This window comes from Brassica napus, unplaced genomic scaffold (assembly GCF_020379485.1).
Source record: "Brassica napus cultivar Da-Ae unplaced genomic scaffold, Da-Ae ScsIHWf_2922;HRSCAF=3707, whole genome shotgun sequence".
NCBI lineage: Eukaryota > Viridiplantae > Streptophyta > Magnoliopsida > Brassicales > Brassicaceae > Brassica > Brassica napus.
Window position 1 is genome coordinate 958 of NW_026016172.1, and position 6,797 is coordinate 7,754.

General features: G+C 42.0%; 1 pseudogene; it reads left to right on the forward strand.

Moving 5' to 3' along the window:
- Positions 1-1,032: 1,032 nt before the first annotated feature.
- LOC125602623 lies at positions 1,033-4,944 on the forward strand (annotated as a pseudogene).
- Positions 4,945-6,797: the final 1,853 nt, after the last annotated feature.

The following is a 6,797-nucleotide window of genomic DNA, read 5'->3' on the forward strand; positions in this document are numbered from 1 at the left end:
CCAGCGTGCGGAGTCCAAGGACCAACGTGCTTATATGTGTATTGATGGACAGCCACGGACGTTCCTGTGTGTCATGGTGGATACACACGGACACACACGGACAGCCACAGACGTCCTGTGGGTCTGACGGACAGCCACGGACGTCCTATGTGAGCTGGCGGACACCCACGGATGTCATGTGTTACTGAACAGGACATCCCACATGGGCCAAAATCACCCAAAACAGTCCACGGGAAGGGCCAGCGTGCTGAGTCTAAGGACCAGCGTGTTGATATGTGTATGATGGACACCCACGGACGTCCAGTGTGTTCTGACGGACACACACAGACACACAACGGACACACACAGACCACACGGACGTCTGTGGTTGCTGACGGACACGCAAGGACGTCCTGTGTGTGCTGACAGACAGCCACAGACAGCGACGGACATCCTGTGTTTGCTGGCAGACACCCCGCACACACACGGATACTACGGACGTCCTTGTGTGCTGACGAACAGCCACATACAGCCAGGACGTTGTGTGTGCTGGCGGACACCCACGGACGTCCTGTGTGTGCTGATGGACACCCACAGACGTCCTGTGGTACTGAAGAGACAGCCCACGTGGGCCAAAATCACCCGAACCATTCCACCGGAAGGGCCAGCGTACTGAGTCCAAGTGTTGTGGTCACGAAATCCATGGTTCAACCAGAGTCTCACCAAACGTCCAACCGGCCATCTAGGAGGTATCAAGGACCGAGGTTCAGTCCAAGGCGTATATTCTACAACCATAAGGACTTTCAACATGAAACCAATTTCTTGGATTCTACACTCAAGAAGGAGTCCATCCCAATTGGAATCGAGCCAAAATATTACGGAGAAGTTAGAAAGAAGTTATGAATTTACAAGTCAGAGTTTCCCAACCCGTCCATCTGCGAGTACCCGACTTTAGAAGGAGATTGCAGCCCAAGGAAGGAGCGTCCTGAAGAAAAGCCCATCATTGGAGTCAAGAGAGTTTCTCAGCTTTCCAGAAAGCCCATATCAGGAGAAATGGCCACGGAATTATGAAGTTATGATCCAATCTCCAAAACCGGCCAAACCAGTTCTACACTTGCCTCAATTGAAGCTAGCCGGTTCAATCAGCTTCAAACCAGACATGGCGACCAGGAGATCATTTCAACCAATCAGGAGACATCATACACGGCACAAGAGGAGTTATACAAGTCCATACCATGCACCAGCAGCCATTGGATCAGGAGGATCCTCATTTACTCAAACCTGCCTTATTTGGACCAAACCGACATTAATGTCCAACAGCTCTTCCTCTTCAGTTTAGGCACGACCTCAGCACATTCCAAGCAGTCAAGAAGGTTCCCAGGAAGCTTACTTATCCCCTTAAACCATCCAGGTCAAGAAAGATCAGATTCTTTACTTGGAGCCAAAATCCCACAAAAGGCTCCAACGGCTAGTTTTCGATTTCTTTCTTAGTTTCAATTTGTTTCCTTTTCTATTTGTTTTAGAACGTTAGGATCTTTGTCTCTGAGCATTATATAAGCTCCTAGACGTCCATTGTAAAGAACACCCTTAATCATCAAGTTAATAAAAAGTTTATTCAGTTTTATCAAAGTTGTTCTTTGTATAAAATATCGGTCTTTAGGATTCAAAGAGAGATTCTTTGTTGTCTTATTGATTTCGTGAGTCTAGTTTGTTTGTGCAAATCAAACAAGCTCAGTACACAGATTGAGAGAGTCAATCACTTTGATCCATCATTCCATCAGATTGAGAGATTCAATCAAACCTTCCTCCGCAAATCCACTTCAGTTCATCATCTAATCAAGCTGAGAGTGATACACATCCAGCAACTTGATTCCATCCTATCCTTTGTTTATTTATCTTGTTTTATTATCATTATCATCATCATCTCATTCGTTTTCATATTTGTTTCTGTTTGCATCATAAAAACTAAAAACTCATAAAAATCGGTTCTCTTTGTTTTCAGGTTGAAACCTTGGTTCCACCATTTTTATCAATTCGTGGGTTACCTCTCCTGTGCCTACAACATTTTGGTATCAGAGCTCAAGCTCCTGAATCAGGTCACTCTATCCTTGCATCATTCATATTTGTTTGCATTTGTTTTCATCATAAACCGAAAATCCATAAAAACTGTTTCTTTGTTTCAAGTTTTTGTTTCTGCATTTGTTTTGTGTTCTTGCTGTTCATCCTGCTAAGAGCCACGAAAAAAAGAAGAAAAAGTTTTGTTTGATTCATTTAAATCGAAAATCCCAAAAGAAAAGTGTTTGCATTGATTAGTTTTTCCATAAAAGAAAATCCCATAAAAAGTTGTTTGAATTGATTCCTTTTCATTGCATCCATAAATTAAAATCCAAAAGAAATCATCCTAGTTATTGTTTCATATCACATTAGTTGTGTCCATTTCGTGATTGCATCAGAAAAGAAAAATAAAATATTTTCAAGCTTTGTTTATATTTTGCATAAGTGGTTTAATTGTTTGCATCAAAGAAAATTTAAAAAAAAAAAAAAAAACAAACAATATCAGCATTAGTTTCCTTTCCATATTTTCTTTTCATTTTGTTTATTTTCATATCATATTGATTCATTTCGTGTTTGCATTGAGAAAACCAAAATAAAAATAATTTTTGCATACTTTATTTCATTTCGGTTCATAATTGCATATTTTCTCGGTTTAGTTTAAATTGCAGTGTGCACTTGATTTATTTTGGTTCGACCAGACCTTCCCATCTTTTCACTTGATCTTTGAGAGTGTTTTCAGGAAGCCATGGTAGGAGAAACACACGGCCAATGTCATATGGCCAAACAGAACCAACATTTGACAGCTTTGCAAGAGGTTGATCTGATTGCACAGCTGAGGAAAAGAAAGAAGGCACAAGGCCAACGTCCACAGCCAGGAGAAAGGAGATTTGGAGATGCTCCAGAGGCTGTCTATGTCGAGCCCAAGCCACCAGATCCTTCAGGATCAATCAAACCCCAACTTCTCAAACCCACAAACATCATGTTGTTAATTCTCAATTTAATTATATCTCTTTTGCTGATAAAATTAAACTCTTTACATTTTCAGGAAAAAGAGGTTATCTAATATGGGAGAGGAACCTTGATGAATGGTTTCACTACAACAACATCTTGAAGGAAGAGAGGCTTGCTTATGCCATTGAACAACTTAGAGATGATGCCTTTGAATGGTGGGTACAAGAAGAAGGTGATAGATGGTTTTACAAGGAGCCAACTATCAAAACATGGAGAGCTCTTAAGGAAGTCATGAGATATGAGTTTGCACCAAAGATTACAAGTTCTGAAATCCAGGAACTATATCCAAGGAGGTATCCAACTCATGGTTCCAAAGAAGCAAGAAAAGATGCCAAAAGAAGGTCATAGAAGCTTGATCCATCAAGACCAGATTCGGCCAAACCAGAAGCCCACGGTTTTCTATGATCAAAACCAACCTATTAAGGTCCCAAAGACCATGGAGGAGAAGAAGTTTGTCAGCCAAGACACATTGGCCAGACACAAAGAAAAACCAGACAAACTGATTTTCAAGAAAAGGCCAAGGTAAGTCCTATACTTGATAAATTTATTTGTAAATCATCTCCCACTGGTATGAGTCACTTGTCTTTGTCCAAGGATGATAAGACAGGTCCTGAAGTCAAGAAAGACACGATCTCAAAGTCCTTGTTGGATTTAAAAGTTGTTCATGATTTAAGTCCAAGGAATGATGAGATTTCAAACCCAAAGAAAGAAGAGGCATCAAGCCAAGGTAAGTCTTCTAAATTTAAAGATTTAAAAGATAAGACATGTTCTAGATATCATATAAAAGAGGACACTTTGCTGTAGTTTGCCCTACTAAGAAAGCATTGATAGAAACATCACTAGAAGAGAAAACAGAATTATCTATGAAAAGTGATAGTTTATTCAATCTGATTATTTGTTTCCAAATTCTTGTGTAATGCACTTGTCTTTGTCAAAGGGTGATGTGTAACAGGAACTAAGGAGCATGAATTCAAAGGAGAGGAGCCACCAGGCGCCACACCTGTGATGGACCAGAAGATGGTTCAAGACACAATGCAGTCCATGTTGCTTAAAGAAGCAAAACCGGTCATAAAAGTATCCCACCAAGGTAAGTTTCAAACACCACCTTTGGATACTAGTACTGACGTGTGTGTTCTTGGTACAGGTATAACAAATGAAAGCTATAAGCTTATTGTAGTTCCAAAGAAAGAACCAGACCGTAAGCTCAGCCATGAACCCACTTCTAAGTGGAAACCGAAATCTGAACAATCCATTATTCAAGTTCCAAAACCTATGGTAAGATTCCTTTTAGATAAGCATGTTCTTAATATTTCAATGACAGATATAATGCACTTGCTTTTGTCCAGAATGTTGAGAATTTTTCAGGTTGCAAAGAAGAAAGCTTCAAAGAAATCCCACCAGATTATCTTATGTTGCTAGGAGGATCAACTCCAAAGATGATCAGAAACGTGGCCACCAAAAATTTGAAGGACCATCCACTCCAGAAGATAAGAAATGACCATGTCCAGAGCAGAGGCGTGATCCATTCCTATTTTCTCAAAGGAGAACCACCTGATACAAATTCCATTCCCAAACCGAAACAGTTCCAAGGTAAGGTTTTAGAATCTCAAAAGAGGATGAAAGCTGACTTGCTCTATCTTGGTTCAGGATACATAGTTTCGAGGTCGAAACCTTGTCAAGAGGGAGGGGATGTTGTGGTCACGAAATCCATGGTTCAACCAGAGTCTCACCAAACCGTCCAAACCGGCCATCTAGGAGGTACCAGAGACCGAGGTTCAGTCCAAGGCGTATATCTCTACAACCATAAGGACTTTCAACATGAAACCAATTCTCTTGGATTCTACACTCAAGAAGGAGTCCATCCCAATTGGAATCGAGCCAAATATTCACGGAGAAGAAGTTATGAATTTTACAAGTCAGAGGTTTCCCAACCCGTCCATCTGCGAGTACCCGACTTTAGAAGGAGATTGCAGCCCAAGGAAGGAGCGTCCTGAAGAAAAGCCCATCATTGGAGTCAAGAGAAGTTTCTCAGCTTTCCAGAAAGCCCAAATCAGGAGAAATGGCCACGGAATTATGAAGTTATGATCCAATCTCCAAAACCGGCCAAACCAGTTCTACACTTGCCTCAATTGGAAGCTAGCCGGTTCAATCAGCTTCAAACCAGACATTGGCGACCAGGAGATCATTTCAACCAATCAGGAGACATCATACACGGCCAAGAGGAGTTATACAAGTCCATACCATGCACCAGCAGCCATTGGATCAGGAGGATCCTCATTTACTCAAACCTGCCTTATTTGGACCAAACCGACATTAATGTCCAACAGCTCTTTCCTCTTCAGTTTAGGCACGACCTCAGCACATTCCAAGCAGTCAAGTCAAGAAGTTTCCCAGGAAGCTTACTTATCCCCTTAAACCATCCAGGTTCAAGAAAGATCAGATTCTTTACTTGGAGCCAAAATCCCACAAAAGGCTCCAACGGCTAGTTTTCGATTTCTTTCTTAGTTTTCAATTTGTTTCCTTTTCTATTTGTTTTAGAACGTTAGGATCTTTGTCTCTGAGCATTATATAAGCTCCTAGACGTCCATTGTAAAGAACACCCTTAATCATCAAGTTAATAAAAAGTTTATTCAGTTTTATCAAAGTTGTTCTTTGTATAAAATATCGGTCTTAGGATTCAAAGAGAGATTCTTTGTTGTCTTATTGATTTCGTGAGTCTAGTTTGTTTGTGCAAATCAAACAAGCTCAGTACACAGATTGAGAGAGTCAATCACTTTGATCCATCATTCCATCAGATTGAGAGATTCAATCAAACCTTCCTCCGCAAATCCACTTCAGTTCATCATCTAATCAAGCTGAGAGTGATACACATCCAGCAACTTGATTCCATCCTATCCTTTGTTATTTATCTTGTTTTATTATCATTATCATCATCATCTCATTCGTTTTCATATTTGTTTCTGTTTGCATCATAAAAACTAAAAACTCATAAAAATCGGTTCTCTTTGTTTTCAGGTTGAAACCTTGGTTCCACCATTTTTTATCAATTCGTGGGTTACCTCTCCTGTGCCTACAACACCAGGACCAACGTGCTTATATGTGTACTAATGGACAGCCACGGACGTCCTGTGTGTGATGGATGACACACACGGACAGCCACAGACGTCGTGTGTGGGGTTGACGAACAGCAACAGACAGCCACGGACGTCCTATGTTGTCTTGTGGACACCTACGGACGTCATGTGTGTACTGAACAGACAGCCCACGTGGGCCAAAATCACCCAAACAATCCACGGGAAGGGCCAGCATGCTGAGTCCAAGGACCATCGTGTTGAAATGTGTACTGGTTGACACCCATGGACGTCCTGTGTGTGCTGGCGGACACCCACGAACGTTATGTGTGTACTGAACAGACAGCCCACGTGGGCCAAAATCACCCAAACAGTCCATGGGAAGGGCCAGCGTGCTGAGTCGAAGGACCAGCGAGTTGATATGTGTACTGGTGGACACCCACGGACGTCATGTGTGTGCTGAACAGACAGCTCACGTGGGCCAAAATCACCCGAACAGTCCACGGGAAGGGTCAGCGTGCTGAGTCCAAGGACCAACGTGCTGATATGTGTACTGATGGACAGCCACGGACGTCCTGTGTGTGCTGACGGACACACATGGACACACACGGACAGCCAAAGACGTCCTGTGTGTGCTGACGGACACACACGGACGTCATGTGTGTGCTGATGGACACCCAC